Consider the following 16,730-nt stretch of genomic DNA (forward strand, 5'->3'; position numbering starts at 1 on the left):
ATCCATTCCGAAATGACAAGTGAGCTCTCCATCTTTACAGAACAAACAGTAGCTGCATTTGTGTGGATGCCACACATCTATTATCTACCCATTAACTGTCCCGCACAGATACATATTGTCTTATTGATGCTACCACATGGAATAAGAATTTTAATAATGTTTTGTCTGTTACTTTGCCAGATTTGGTCAAAATGCACATTGATGTGATCATGACCATGATTGCTTAGTCAGGCAACAGCTCATAATGATTAGGAATATGATATTTATTGTAATTCTCTGCAAAGAATATTGGAAACTTTTCTGCTTAACGGTATTTAAGTAACGTGTAGCTGTTAAGACCGTCCTCTCTTAATGGGCAGTGGTTTTAAAATTATAAGTTATTTTTAATGTTATTCATTTATTTATTTATTTTTACACAACCTTTTATTGCTTTTTTAATGGCAATGAGTCTTTACTATTTGCCATTACTTTAATGATTCCTGAGAACCGCACATTAGTTTATGTGTCAATAAATGCTTGACGTCTCATTAAATTTTAGTTTGCAAACGAAAAAGAAGTAAACAAAGACCTGGAGTTTTGCTGCGGAGGACTCCCCAAAAATTCCCCAGGGGTGATATTTTTACCTTTTTCCCTGCGACATGTCATCTGCCCATTGCCGAGCGTTTGTCTCTCGCATTGGTTACCGTGTGGAATATCACTTTCCAGAGGTCTACATTTGGGTTAGAAATATACACAAGCACTGAAGACATTGGCACAACTCACACTGTGCTCACTGGTGCGATGATGCATAGTTATCTTTACATACACAGTACCATATTTGAGGGAATGAGCTGAACATTGGTGGTATTCTTATTAAACTGCCAGTCAAACAGGTGACGGTGTACCTATGAATTCATATGAACACAAACTGCCTCCACACGCCAAGGCTGTGGAATAAACGTCATTTCATGCGCACAACAGGATGACAGAGCTGAGAGGATGCCAGGTACGGGCGGCAAGTGAGGAAGGCGTCTCTCAGGCACGCTGCTACCTGGCGGCCCGCAGCGTGTTCCGTGGAGCCAGGAAAGTGACTCTCGGTTTTATTTGTCAGCGAGCTTCCTTCCCTGCCACATTTCCGCCCTGTTATATTTAACTATCTGGATGAGCCTATTGTTTCTGAGAAAAATTCTCATGTGCCACTGTTAATTTTCAATTGTTTAGGTCCTGGCTCCTGCGGGGTTGTGGGAAGAGACTATCTGGGGCAGATCAGGCAAAGTGGGTTGGGGACAATTTGGAAAATATTGTTTAAACTGTCACGTACCGCTATGAGACATCAGTTTTCAGTACTTGAAACCTCACCTTGTTATTTTCCTATGTATCACCAGAGGCAGCCAGCAGAGGGGGTACATGGGACTGGAGCCACCACTCACAGAGCAGAGCGGAGTGCTGGGCACCAGATCCTGCTGCACTTTCTCTTCAGTGCTACTGGTGCCTTCTTACCCACATTTGATTGTACAACCAACAGATACAAAGATTACATTGACTGTTTTAGTCTATTATTACATGTATGATGCATTACTTCATTTCTGCAAAGGGGAAATTGATTGATATAGTGACCTAGACACGTTTGATTTTTCCGAACCAACACCGGAACTTTATTTTGGATTATTTGTTTGGATTAGGGCCAGTAAAATAGAAAGGATGTTGAACAGTTTGAATGTCCTTAATTCCTTCACTGTGTCTGATGCTACCATGTTAGGTTGGCTTGCATGTTAATGAGAATGAAAAGTTGGCACGTGAGGGTTATATAATCAGAACCATGGAACCAATCCAAGCAGTGTGGGAGTATGTACAGTATATGTTTGTATATTTGTAGCTTGTGGTTGTTCCTCATAATCAATCAAGAACAGGGATATAACACAACTGGAGACAGAGTTCCATTAAATGAAGAAACTATATTAAATCAGTTCCTGTCATGGTCTCATGTGGCTCTCAGTCCTCTTTAATGTGCCCACTGAAGGCCTACAACTATACCCTGCATGTGGAAAAAAGCTCATTCCGTATGTATCTTCATTCATTTTATTTGTATTTATTTCAGAGGAAAAGAAGGGAAAAGAGAGATTCTATCTGCATGCAGATACTTGAGGTGGCCAAGGGCCCAAAGAGATTAACTCCCAGAGAGATAATACATATGCTAGCATTTAATCAAGAATTTCCTTTATGCATTCTTTCTGGTTTGACATTGACCTCTCCACAAGAAAAAAAAAACTTTTATTGCTGGTATTCCAAAAACCCCATTCATTCTGCCACATAAATTGATGACTAAGTGTGTGTATTGGTTTGGATCCCAGGGGGAAAACAGTGGCCAGCTTCTGAAGTACTATGAAAGAATGAACTCTGGCATTACACTTCATAGCCACGACTGTTAATGTCACTGACACTAATTTAAGGCGGGGCAGTTGGCGCTGTCAGCATCGATGACTTGTGGGTCCCCTGAAGCTTTCGGGACAGGGAAGGAAGTCCCGCCATCCCCAGATTCATCTGTGTCCCATCATCCCTGCCCAAATTTCACTCCTCTCAAGAGAAGCACAATTGAGTGTTCATCCGCAACAATCACTCACTAATCACTCATGCACTGTGGTGACTGGGTCACATTCTGGGACTGCCAGGCCACCACTGCAGACACCCTCACTGGGAGGACCCCCTCCAGCATCCTCTCCCCAACCCCCCCACCACCCAGTTTACTTTCCCACTTGCTTGCATCAGTGGCAAAGTCAAGGCTGCTCTAGGCCTATACAGCCCACACCTTCACATCTTTCCATCTGGTGAACTTCACCAGGATCAGTGGATCACATGCTCCATTGCCACAACACCCCATTGACCTGCTGTGGTCCAGGTGAGCCCTGAATCCCAGGCAGGATATACAGCCTTCACAGCCCCAGATGTGGGAGAAGGTCGAGGGAGGGTGAGGGGAGGGTGGCGAGCAGGGGCGGGCCTCAGGGGTGTCAGCGGGGGAGGGGCAGGGGCTGTGATTCCACTCAGTTACCATGTTGAATCAAGGGGGCAAACGCTTTCTACTGACTGAAATTCCAGCCACATTTAGTAACGGCACGCTACGCCAGCCACTCCCTGCTCCGGCGGCTTCATGAACCAACTGTAACGCGTGCGTCGGAGTTTGAGCAGGAGTGGAGGGTCTGTTGGTTTAGCCCGGGGGCAGATGTTTCCAGACGCTGAGCTGCGTGTGGCAGACAAGTGTGAGGTTTACACAACCTTGTCGGGACTAATCCCAAACACCGGCTCTTGGCAGGAGATGGCGGGCAGCACCTGAGTGTAGCTGAGCGTTGCACGCTCTCCTCGCGTCTCCCTTCCTGCCGGGGCAGAGTGCCCATTGATGAACAGCTGCGGGCGGGCCAGTCCTGGCGCCTGCAGGGGAAAGTTCAGCCCCCTGTCAGGACTGTCTCCCACGCAGGCCTGCCTCAGTGCAGGACTCACACATTCCATATTGAAACATTCAGAACTTCACACAGCATTTGTTTTTGGATTTTTTTATTTATTGTAAAAAACTAGGTAGCTGGTTAAACTACGTACTTTTTGTTAGGGTGAAATTGAAAGTATTATTCATGCACGGATAAGTTGTAATCTGTTTGTGTGCTTGTGTGTGATAGCTCATGAGCTTGAAATAGAGTAGGCTGTTTGAACTGATCATTTCTGTCAACCTGTCTTTGTTATGTTTGATTAACAATCAGGTAGTTAATTAAATAAATAATCTGTACCTGTTGTCAGCTCGTTCCCTTGATTGTACCTTGGGGTAGAATTACCCATGAGTATGCATCAGTCCTCTGAGCAGTTTATTTGGTAGCTTTTGCACCTCTGTGCCATCAATTATGCAATTACAGGGTGATCTGGATTTCATTAAATTGATTTTATTGAATGGAACTCTGTTTCATCATTTAAAAGTTCTAATATGACAAGAGAAGGAAGAAGGGTATCACAAGACACAATTAAAAGAAAGATAATTGCCTGCCAATGAACACAGATAGTTCTGATAATTTCCTTGCTTAGCAAACAAGTAAACAATTTAAAACAATTTGAAGTCAATGATCAAATTAAAGGTAAAATGTGCCTTTTGAAACTGAAAGATGCTTTCACATGGCATTTCTCTGAAGTGATGAGTGTTGAACAGTGTTCTAGAAGAATGTCATCATAAGGTGATGCAAGACATCATATTTTTGTACATTTTTCATATTTTTCCTACATTATAATTTTCTCCTCTCAGATAAAAGTATTTCTAAACTCATTCTATCCAAATTTTCATATGTTCTTGTCCTTTTTCTAATACTGTCTACAATTACATGGGTATTTTTGTGCTGTATTGATGTATTAATTCATTTTGCAGTTATGTTCACCATCTTGATTTCAGGCATGACTGGTTGGACTGGTGCTGAGTTAAGAGGAGCTGTGGTCAGATGCCACACTCCTCCAGACTGGGAGAAAGGTCAGTACACATGTGCTCACGCTGTCTGTAATCCCCAGAGATGAAGAGGCGGATAAAAGGGGTGAAGAGAGGAGAAGGATGGCCTTCAACTGCAAATGCTTAGTCTACTTTCCAGATGAATGCTTGAATGTTAAATATTCTGGTTGCAAAACAAAAACACATCATTTACAAAATGTTCCCCCAGCCTCTCTCTACATTAAGTGCTAAATTGCTTCCAGAGACAGCCTCGCCACAGCTTCAGACTTCAGTGGGTAGAATCGCTGCTTTTTTAACGTTGAGTGTGACACCATCACACTGTTCTACTCTGCAGGTGCAAGCAAATAGGAAAAAAAAATGCCCATGCTCAGCCAACCTCAACAAAGATTTACAGCTCTCGTCTAGGAGACCATAGGTATCTACCTTCTCCAGAGCTGTGATACAATGTGTGTAGGGAAACAAATAATAAATGAAATTAATTAATGAAGTCTCTCTCACTCATCAGTTTTGAAGTTGTACACCAGTAGATTCTGATAATAAGGTGTACCGTTTGACTGTATCTGATGTAGCATATTGTCTACGGTAGTTGGGAATAGTTACTACAGATGTGGATGTCCATATATAGATTTTTGACCACTGTGACCCAGAGGAGAGCCAAGAGGAGAGATGTGGAGGACAGGACAAAGTACAAAGTGTGAACCATGCCCTGTTTGACATCTGATTGACTGGTCTTGGGATCAAAATGTGGAACACAAAATTGATTTGAAAAGAGCGAAAATATCAAATCTGTTCGGTCTTTGGCTGATTTAATTGCATTATAGTTACATTTATATCTACTGACTGGAAAAATAAAAATCCAGTTTAAAATAAGGTTTTCAGATTAAATTAATCTTTCCTCCAGGAATTCATTTCCATATCAATCCCTTGCCACCCACGCCAGGCTGTTATTTTAAATTAAAAAACAAAAATATCTGGAGGCACTGTGAGTGCTCTAAAGCCTCCCATGTTTGATTTGCCTGGTATTACAAGCTGGAACTCAGAGAGCATCTCCCTAAGCTAAGAAGCTACTCAGAGCATTTAGCGTAGTAATACCCTCAATGAAATTGCTTGATGCACGAGATTAAACAAGTTATCCTGTTTACAGCTGTCTATTTCAGGAAAGCAATCTCTCTTTTTTTGCTTGTTTTATTTTTGGGGTGGGGGGGAAATACACACTCTGTGCAATCTTTTAAGGAAAGTGGAACACGGCGGATGGCTCAGGAAGCGCGTGGTGGGCAGTGACGCATGTGCTGGGCTCTTTGCACCCATGTCTCTTTCAGCTGACGGGACGGGGGGGGGGTCAGCGCTCTCACACCACACCTTCACTGGCTCCTGCACACACACACACACCCCGATAAGATCCACATTTGGAGTGTCTCCAGGGCTTGGACCGCGGCAACCAGCGCAGTGTGGCGTCCATTAATGAAGCGCTCGGGTTGCCAGCTGATATCTCTGGCCGATGAATGCTGCCCACTGTTCGGTCCAGCTCGCCTGCGAGCCATATCAGTGAGTTCCTTTTTATTCACGCTGAGTCTTCCTGGAAGCGCTCTCGAAATACTCAAAGAGGAACAGATCATTTCTACAGTCAGGCATTTCAATAAATCTCTTTAATTTGAACAGAACACTTTAATTTGATTCCTGCTGGCATTTCAAGTACGAGACACATCATCTAGAGAAGCAAGAGGATATAAACATTCCTATCAATGAAGGCATAACACTGATCTCTTCTTCTTATCAAGACTTAAGTGTTTATAACATTAAAACATTAAAGCACATTTTCAGTGTAGATTTCTGAAACAGGTATACTATTTCCTGAATTATGTAATTGCCATTTCATTTAGCATTCATTTTGATTAAATATTCAAAACACAGGTGAAATCCTTGCCTATCCCACGTCTAAAATAAGGCCTTTGCTTCTGGGAACACTTCTAAATTTAATATTCCACTGAGAATAAAAGTGACTTTGTGATCTATTAATCCCACATCAAATGATCAACATCTGGTATGTTTCACCCCCTTCTGCTGCTCTCTCACTGTCAAAAGGCTATTAATAACAATGATATGTCCTCAACCAAGCTTTGAGAGAACACTTAACCCCCAGAACTTCAAAGAGACAGGGGACCCAGACTGAGGTCAGCACGCCTTTAATGTGAAGGAACTCTTGCCCCTGGCTCTCGCCTTAAATAAATGATTTGGCATATACCAATCCATCATTTTCGAATGTGTTACAAGGCCAGCCACTCCCAACCCTTCACACATCTAAAATCTATGACGTTCTAGGTGACTTGTAATTATCTTTTATTTTTTAGATGTGCCGCTCAGTCTATCAATAGGAATTTAGCTTTCTCTCTTGCCCTGTAAGCAACGCAGGAGATGTTCCACTCCATATATTTGAGGTGTATCCCCTGTGCACAACATTCTGTCTGAAACACAGAATAAGATATACCAGTGGACTTACGTACTGGCTGTCATTGAGTAATGGCGAATTGGCGAGGCACAAAAGTTCAGCATGATTATTTCATGCTTGTTTCTAAAAGTGCGCAATCAATGTTCTTATCGGCTGGACTTTCACTTTACGCAATGACGCTTTGATGAGTCCGAATGACCCCGAGGTTAGTAAGATTAGTGTCCTCAGAGGGATAAGATAATGTTCCAGAGAGCCTCTTACTTCACTTGAGGGGTACATTAACTCAGATGCCCCCGAAGGGACAAAATGGAGATGTCCAGCTATCGTAAAATATTCCTCCTTTCCCTTCTGCTCTCACTGTGGTCATTTAGTAAGTGCACCACTGACGGATCCTGCCAAGGAAAATACATACATACAAGAAACTTTAACAGCCTTTGGACAGGATGCAATTCCCTATGTCCAAAGCTCACAGAGCAAAACACCTATTTTTCAAACATCAAAAGATGAATGAGGCTCCATATCCTCAATCAGAATCCAATGAGGACCATCACTGAGCAGGATCTTGCTCTGTATGGAATGTAGGGGCTGTGGAGACTGTACTGTAGGAGGCTCATGCCAGCCAGCCTGGTGTTCATTCCACTGCTGATCACTGCCCAACGAGATCAGGTTTCCCTCTTCCAGGTTGCTATCTTACATTAGGAGGCCTCCCATAGGAATGTGTGAAATGTGGATTAGCAGACTGTCTGAAATGTGCCTGCTGAGCTCAAAAGAAATAAGCCAGATGCAAAAAGAAAGTAAAAAAAAAACTTCCAATTTTCAGGTCATTTCATCTCACCTTTAACCCCAACCCCCACACCAACCCCTCCACATCACCATTTCTGAATTAAATATTTCAAAGAAGGACGATTAATGGCTGGGCTATGGGGCTATGGAATATCAGAATAAGAGCTGCTGATCAAGGGAACCTAATCTGGGGGTGCTGGGCTGTTTCAGGGGCACAGTCAGATGTGGGCTGTCCCTCGTTCTGGCACGGTTACCAGCCCACAGCTGTTTCCAACATTACTCCTGAATTATTGTGCAGAAAGTTAATATCCCTTGGAAGTAAAGTGGTATAGACATTTGTAGCACATGTATGTGGACCTATATCTGGGCAGCTCAGGGAGAGAGCTACAATGTGATAAATATCTCCATTGCTATGATGTGAAAAATATCTTCTTTAACACTACTAAAGTGCAAAATGTTCCATTTTTGGATTTAGGGTTGAAAATGACATACAGAGATGCAATAAGAATCTGGAATGTCATGAAATTGCGTGGTGTGATTGTGTGGTGATAAAACCGAGATGCCAGGACGTATACAATTTACTTGAGGTCAAAATAATTTTCACACCACTATGCCTTGTATCTAAAACCACAGTGAGTTGTGCCAAATAGTCATAATATACTACACCACCTTGTTCTTTCTTTCTTCATTACAGTGTATTGCTTCACTGTTTCTTGCATCATTATACTGGTATGTTTACTGTTCAACAAGTCAGTTCATCATCCCAAAAATCACAGTACTTTTGTTCTGCTGAAGAGGTAGTAATTAATGCCAAATGAATAAATAATAATATTGGTAGAACGTAGTGTCTACCATAGCAGAAAACAAATCAGTGCTCAACAGATGAATGTGTATATCATTGCAAGGATAAACAAATCACTGTAATGAAAGATGCATACAGGACCATTTAACCTCATTATGAACACTAAAAGCTCCACAATGTCCCAGCAGTATCTGACCCTGGAGTAACCACACAGAGCAGCTCAGGATTCTTAAATGGGCCATCTGTTTCTGATTGAAAAATATCTTGTCTTTCGATTCATTTTTTTGGCCATTTGCGCAGCCCAGGCAGAGGGGAGAATTCTGGGGGTTGCATAACGACTTGGCAGAATATGAAGACATTTTTCCTCACTCAACAGAACCGAGCTTTGTTCTCAGTGTTCTAACAAAAACAACAGCACGGGGGTACTGCACGAAAGAAAAAAGGGACACCACTGGAGATCAGGCTCAAACCGTCAGGAGTTCACCATGCAGGCCCTGCTGTCCAGACCCTACTAAACGCAAAGAGGGAAATGGGATAAACTGCCATTTTATGAACACTTCTCAGCAAATGACTGAAGAGGACAACTGGTTCTGGACAACAGACGGCAGCTCCTGAAACAGGTGGGGCTTGAAATTCTCTGACAGCTTGATGGTCCCAGTGAGGTCACATTTCGTCTTTGGCCTGAGAGGGAATTGTGTTTGCTTAGCCACAAAAACTCCCACTCGTCTCCCTTTCACTCTGTGGAACACCAGCTGCACTGGCTCAGTCTAGAGATTGCCACGGCCAGCATGTGTCTCTGCCTCTATCCAGCTATCCTTATATTCATCTGCTATTGCTAGGCTGTTGTGAGACAGGAGGGGAATTAAAGTCTATGTGTGAACAATGTTTAGAGTGCACTTAGGGCCCTTCTCTATAAATGCTTGATTGTTTTCCTTAAAACTATTCAATATTTTGGATCTCATTGGAACTTGAAATGAGTTTCAAATTTTCTAAAATAAATCTGTAAGCATTTGAAGCTCAGGGAAAGACCTTAGTTGGATAAGCCAAATACATACCAGGTCAATGGCCAAAGGGTAGATTTATAAGTGTTTGGTACTGTACAACCAACAAAACATTAACTTTATTGTCCCATAGATCCACCACTGGTAACTTTTAAAACCTCATGAATGGAGCACAGTGTAAAGGAGAACTTAAATTTTAGCAGTAATGACGGATGAGAGGTATGTGGGTTCACACGATAGAATTTAATGTGATGTTCATCTTTTTATTGTAAGCGAGCTGGAGAGATGTTTACCTGAATACGTGACTATGGGGATCATACTCACCCTTCCTTCTCCACAGGTGGAGTGTGCTGGTATCAATCATCATTCCCTGAAGTGTTGCTGTGCAGCTAGCATAATAAAAATTGAACAGTGCATAAGGTGTTGGTTAGCCGGGTTTTACTTGCAGTAACTCATCTCCAGCCTCCTAAACCGCACCTCACACATACTTTACCCTTAAATGGAAGAATACAAGGGCAAACCATCCTTGTTTTGTTTTATACATGTTCTTTCTCTTTTCTGTGTTGTTGTTAAGAAAGGTCAGATGGTCTGACAATTCTCTGGCAATGAAGAGCAGAGCCAATCTGATGGGGTCATGCCCTGACAAGCCAGTTTTTAGCACTTAGTTCTCTGTTTTAGGCCATCTTTGCCTATGGGGAGGTGTCCTGTTGGACCTCTGGCCAAAATCTTAGCAGGGGGTTTATGGTCAGTCTGCAGGAAAAATTACCACTGCAGCTAATGTCCTGAGCCACTAGTGTCCAGATGACTGTCTGGTCAAAACTAGTCGACCTCCTGTCGGGTCACATTGTGTTTGCATTCCTCCGATCCCCCTAATAAAAGCTCCAAGTTGTAAGAGCGCACTTTGGGTCAGGGGCTGGAAATGGCCTCACCACAACCTGAACACAGAATCGAAATGATTTATTATTGTTGTGGTATGAAATGGCCGACATTCATTTTGTTTTATTGACCTTTGAATTCCTCCAAAATACCATGAGGCATTCAAGATATGATGTAAGTTGATATTTGTTAGCTGTCTCCGAGTTGTAACATCGGAAACGTTCGGACTGACATATTGCGAAATTAGTTTAAAAAGGTGAAAGACCACCATGTGTTTGTACAGCCTGATTACAAGCCAAGTGGAGGCAAGGAAAAATGATAACATTTTAAATTTATGAGCAGCGGACAAAAGTTAAGCTAAAAACCAACTGGGATGTCAGCCAGCGTGTTTGCTTCCCCTGTAGACCCCCCCCCCCCCCTCCCCATTTGGCATTGAGAGGGCACAACAGATTAAATAGCCTCAGCGATTCATCAGTGCGTGTCAGAGGATTCACTATTGGTTAACAAGATCAAAAATGACAACCAGGACCCTTCCCACATAGGATTTAAGAGGCATTTTTATTTGCTAAGCGAAAAGGGTAGGTCATCAAAGTATCTGGAGCGGTAGCGGAGACGTTCAAGCTGGAGGACCTTTTGACTGGACAAACAGCCCATGCAGATTTAGTTTACAGGGGAAACAGCACAGTCAGAAGCCATTTTATACAATTCAAGCTGTCACCTACACTTGTCATGAATGCTATGCATAATGTATGTGATGTCCTAGTACTGTTATTTATTAACATTCAGTGCACCCTCAGAAGCACAGAACTACATATTAATAACAAGTTATTATGTACTGAGACAGCTGTGTGTTATTAATATTTGCAATATGAATTATTTTAGGACACACTTGAGAATATAGTGTTTCTTGAAGCTACTTGGACAGGTGCCATGTCTCTTTTTCAAGGCCCTATAGCTGAGGTCTCTGTATCAACATATTGATGGGAATGCCTGACATTTGCAAAGCAAAGAAAGGGGGACTAGAAAAGAAGTATTAAAACCATCTGCCAAATGCCTTTTTATGACATTGGCAGTGTTATGTTGTTGAACACACTCACACATTCAACTGTGTTTGGAGGTAATATCTCAGAGAGTGTTTTACAAGTGGCCTCAAGCAAGGAAGACGTGATTCTGTGACTCTGCCATTACCTTAAGCGCTGTCACTTGTTTTGATCATCTCAGTAGAGAAAATCTATGATGAACAAATTGGTTATGGTTTGCACTGAGAAAGAACACAGAACATAAAATGTATGTGGGGGAAATTTAAAATAAATACATGAATGTGAAACAGTTAGGGGCATTGCCTCTGACCTTACATAATTCTTAAATGTCTCATATGATTTGCTTCCCTCAGTGTGCAGATTAGGGTCTTTGTCTGTGAAAACAAAGAGTTTTGTCTTGCTTCTCCTCTGCCTCCATAAGGTCACTGGATGAATGTGACATCACTTTCAGAACTTTATCGCTGATGTTTTTGAATGTACCTATCCTATTCTCAACATATATGACAAGTACAATTTATTTTCAAATATGTTGCATATGTACTTTGCACCAGATACCACACACTAAGATCCCTAGAGAGAAGTTGTTTATAGTGAATTAATTTGAATGTACTTGATCTGAATCATGTTTCAGTATGTTAGCTTGTGTAGCAGGATGGATGTGTTGTATTCCTGTTCGGTCTATTTAGGTGCACTGCTCTGCTTTCTTAACCACTCCGCAATTACCAGCCAATCATTATACGTGGGTACTCTATATAAGGAAAGGTAACTTGTCTAAGTTCACGTTTGACGTCAAGTGCACGCCCCGTTTCCTGTTTACCTGATTTCCGCCTTGGTCGCAGGTATTGGAGTTTTATCCGCGTTTCTCTGCTTCCTTTGTTTATCCTTTACACGGGTTAGTGCCCTACAATACAACCACTTGCCACACTTGTTTATAGTGAATTAATTTGAATGTACTTGATATGAATCATGTTTCCGTGTGTTAGCTTCAGTCTAGTGAGAACTGACAGTGAGCCCAAGCTCCAGCTCCAGCTCTCATATCAATCATGCTGCTGTGTTCCGGAGCATTTCTCCATGGGAACATGTGACGTGACTCTATCAGCTTTCTCACTCCCCCCTTACAATGAGAAAACCAAATGCAGCCAAAAGAGTCTCTCACTTTTATACATGTGTACATATAAATGAGTTCATTGTTATAAAGCACCTTTTCAGATGTAATCATGGCTGAATTACCCCCGTACTGATGGTACTATGATATGATGATTCTGACTTCCGATACGTCTTTGTTTTGTTATATTTCTCCTTCTCTCAAAGGCATCTAATCACAGCTGCTACATACACAGAATAAAGTAAATGGAGCGGACATGAAAATCTCAGCTTATCTAGCAGCAGAAAGAACAAATGTGATTGAGGAGTGTGACTGTGAGAGAGCTGTCCTTGAAGTGACAGCCTCCCTCACTCACTCAGTCACCTGGCTGAGTGAGTGCCTCCCCAAATGTAATAGCAATACTTTGTTTTACCACTGAGGGCTAAAAGTACTCTTAAGCCCCTGAACAATGCCTGTTTTTGCTTTTTTGAAAAGACAGAATCTGTAAATGCAGCAGAAAAAACAAAGTGGTGTAATCATTTCAAGATGGTCTTATAAACTGTTTTCCTCTCTGTCGGTCTGATACTTACTCAGTATGAATGCTGAAAGACCCTCTCATTGTCTGGGGGAGGACAGCGATGGGCCTGCAACACTAAGGTAACCACGCGAGGCTGCGGCACAGAGCCGCTTGGCGCTGGCACAGTGCAGTCCTCAGTCGGAAAAGCCATGAGCTGACACAACATGCGAGCCAGCAGGATTGTGGGGTTGGAGTTCATGAACTTCCAAGTGGTTTGCTTGTTGGAGTAATGATAGGGTGCGCTAGTGTGAACAAATACTGTAAAATACCAAAAGAGAAATATACATCACCATGCACTTACGATGCATTAAATCCTAAACAGCTTTTAAGTTACTTAAAATGTTTTTGAGTAACTTAAAAGATACTTAATTTTCTCTCTTCCTCTCTCTCTCGCTCTCTCTCTCTCTCTCTCTCACTCCTTCACTCTCAGGCTTTTTTACTGGGGTTTGAGAATGTTGCCATTAAAACAAGTTCTGCCCACGAGAGGCAGTTGTGACCTCAAATGAAAGCCAGCATTCTCTCTTCTGTGGAGAATAACACGCCATCGTAGACATGACTGCTTGTCACTATGGACCAGTATGAGGAAGGAGCGGGCAAAAACTTCCCACAACCTCCTTATATATCATGTATGACCCCCAGGCTATTACTCCTGAGGTCACATTTTCAAATAACTGAGCCATGCTTTTCCTGCAAGCGCTGTATGAAATAATAATTCACTGCTAGGAGATCTGCATTCACTCACTTTCAAGCTGGGAAATGTATGAATGTATATTTTCAAACGTATTATGTAATATTCTATTCAGTGTTTTTTCTTTCAGCGTTTGTGAAATTATCAGGCAATTGAAAATTTTAACAAAAAGTATTTAGGACTCAGTTAAATTTAGTGATGTAAATAGGTAAACATAATTGATCATTAAGCTAAAGGGAACATAAACCCTGCTGTTAATCCCAGGCCCTGAGTGTCTCCCAGGTCTTTTTGCCCACTCAGTGTGATGAGATATGAATTATATCTCCTGTCCCCCTGAGTCATCTGGGGCTGCTGCACCCACACCATGTTTTACTGCGTGATTACTGGCTATTAATGAGTGTGGGCAGGGTCAAGAGCACCATAAGATGGAAAGAATGACCTGGAGTGAGGGAGTCTCAATAGAACACACTGCACAAGCTGCAATGAAATTATTCCAGACTCTGACTGTGGGGCCTGTTGCTGAATTGCCTTTAGCAGTAAATATTTGGTCTGTTTGTTTTAATGGCACTGCACCCAGGCTCCCCGAGGTCTTCCCAAACTCATACGTCACACTGACGGGCTGCAAGGGAAGAGAGTATCCCAAAAAGGCACATTCTCCTTTTTTACAGCAAAACTCACCAATCTTGGCTGTACTTTCTCTTTGTCTCACTCTCTCACTCACTCACTCACTCACACAGACACACACACACATACACACACACACACACACACACACACACACACACACACACACACACACACACACACACACGCAGAAAATATGAAAACTACAGGTGATTAGGGTTTGGGGAGTCGTGGAATTTACTGTGCAATTAGCACACCTGCTCCTTTCAAATGACCTTGGACCCAAATGGGAAATTCTCAGACATGACCCAAACTACAAAGCTTAGACTGCTGGCTAATGTGTCAAATCAGTGTTTCCCGCCATCTGGAAAACTCAAGGCATATAAGTCTCCAGCTCTTCTAGATCTGACATGAACTGTGTGTGAGCATGTGTGAGTGTGTGTGTTTTTACATGGGAATTCCTTGGTTAAAGTGTGTGGTTTTCAGGCCTTTCAAGACTTCAGCATGTAATTCCAGCGTGTTTTCTATTCATATTACCTTGATACATGGGACATTGAATGGACTGGACTAGTATGATCACATTCCCCAAGATGAACTCCAATAGTAAGACGTTTTTTTATCAAAATGAATAACATAATTCAACTCAAACCAATTGTAAGAGCCAAATCCTGTTGTGTTAAACCATTGAATTACATTTTTTAATAGTTTAATAGGAAACAGTGTTAAGACATGAGAAATTCTTTCAGGTGGTAGTGTTTCAGGTGCTCAGGTGAGAGCAGAAGAGCTGTCTTCAGATTTTTCTTGAAGAGGGAGACTTAGCAGAACGGAAGAAGTGTGGAAGTTCATTTCACCATCGGGGGACAACGGCCAACATCATCTTTTTGCTGTTGGTTCCACAAACTGTGTTGTTAAATGCTAATGGTGAGGTGTTATTGGAGTATTTTATTTTGGCTGAAGCTACTGCCCATGTGTACTGTCATTTTGGTGACTATTCATATTTTCATTTGCCAAGATGCAGTTTAGGTTTGTGGAAGTCTAGGAAAGGGCTTGTATATTTTGTAATGAATTACATTGACACATTTTAAATTTTCTTATATTTTACCTCACTAATGTTTATAGTTGGGGATTTACATGGAATTTACAGGGGATTTACAGGTTCACTCTCATTTTTCCCTTAATATATTGCAAGGTCAAACCCAAAAACATCACTGTGTCAATAAACAGTACCCCAAAATAAATAAATAAAAAGCAGGTCTTATGAATGTTCTGACCATACAACAGACTTAAGGTCTCTTTTCACTTTTGACTGTCACTGATATACATCTGAACAGCAACAAGAAGTCTGTCCCAATGTAATTTTGCACCCAAGTTTTTATGGCACATTAAATAGGTCCTGTACTTTCAGTGCTAACAGAGACTGCTTCAAAGACATAACCACAGAGCATTTTAGTCCAATCTTTCTTCTCTTTTTTTTTTTTTTTTTTTTACAGGGCAGGTCACATACGGAATCCAAACCACAGTCTAATCAGCACTGGTCCTTATTATGACAGCCAGAGGAGAAACAATTCAACTTAACATTCTGGTAATGGGTGAAAAAAGGCTATTTTTAAACTAATATTTACACAACGCTTCCTCATCAATATTGAAGTCAGCAAAACATCTTCAAAGCAGCACATCATAGCAACCGCATTGGTGTCCTTGTCAAAATTCTATTTTATCTATACACTTTCATCAGAGCTCAGCAACAGAGTGGTAGAGACGGGCTGGTTTTTGGGGTAAATATTTGGTCAATCCCTTTTGACAAGTAATGTTCAAGCAAAAGGAATAAGAAATAACAAATTCAAGATTTGTTTGTTAACCTTGAAAGGGAAAGGACTGCATGAATTGAGTTCCAGCACCAACAGTATGTGAAGGCATGTTCATGTCAACTTTAATCTCCTGATGAGAAAACAGATCTACCCCCACCCTCCTCCCTGACCCAACCCCCACCCTTCACCCCCCATGAGAGAGAGCTGAAAAAGAAATCGAGTGAAAACAGGCCAGTGAATGGGGCCGGAGCTGGAGGAATGTGAACAACAGAATAAAGCCTCTCGTGGTTTTCTCATGCTCTAAGTCTCAGTTGGCCGAGCGCTGAAGCAAATTAAAGTAGTCAAGAGCATGGGCCCACAACAGAATCCCACTCGGTGAAAAACTCCTGTGGAACTGTGGTTTCCATCTTAATTGCTTCTAACTTTGATTAATTTCCCTTGACCATGGCAGAGATGTTACAATTATATACTAGAGCATTCGTCTTTCGGTTTATTGGCAATGTCTGTTCTGGGACATGCTAGTGAAAGCAAAGGAGGGGGAAGGAAAGTGT

The sequence above is a fragment of the Megalops cyprinoides genome, chromosome 2 (genome assembly GCF_013368585.1).
Source record: "Megalops cyprinoides isolate fMegCyp1 chromosome 2, fMegCyp1.pri, whole genome shotgun sequence".
Lineage (NCBI taxonomy): Eukaryota > Metazoa > Chordata > Actinopteri > Elopiformes > Megalopidae > Megalops > Megalops cyprinoides.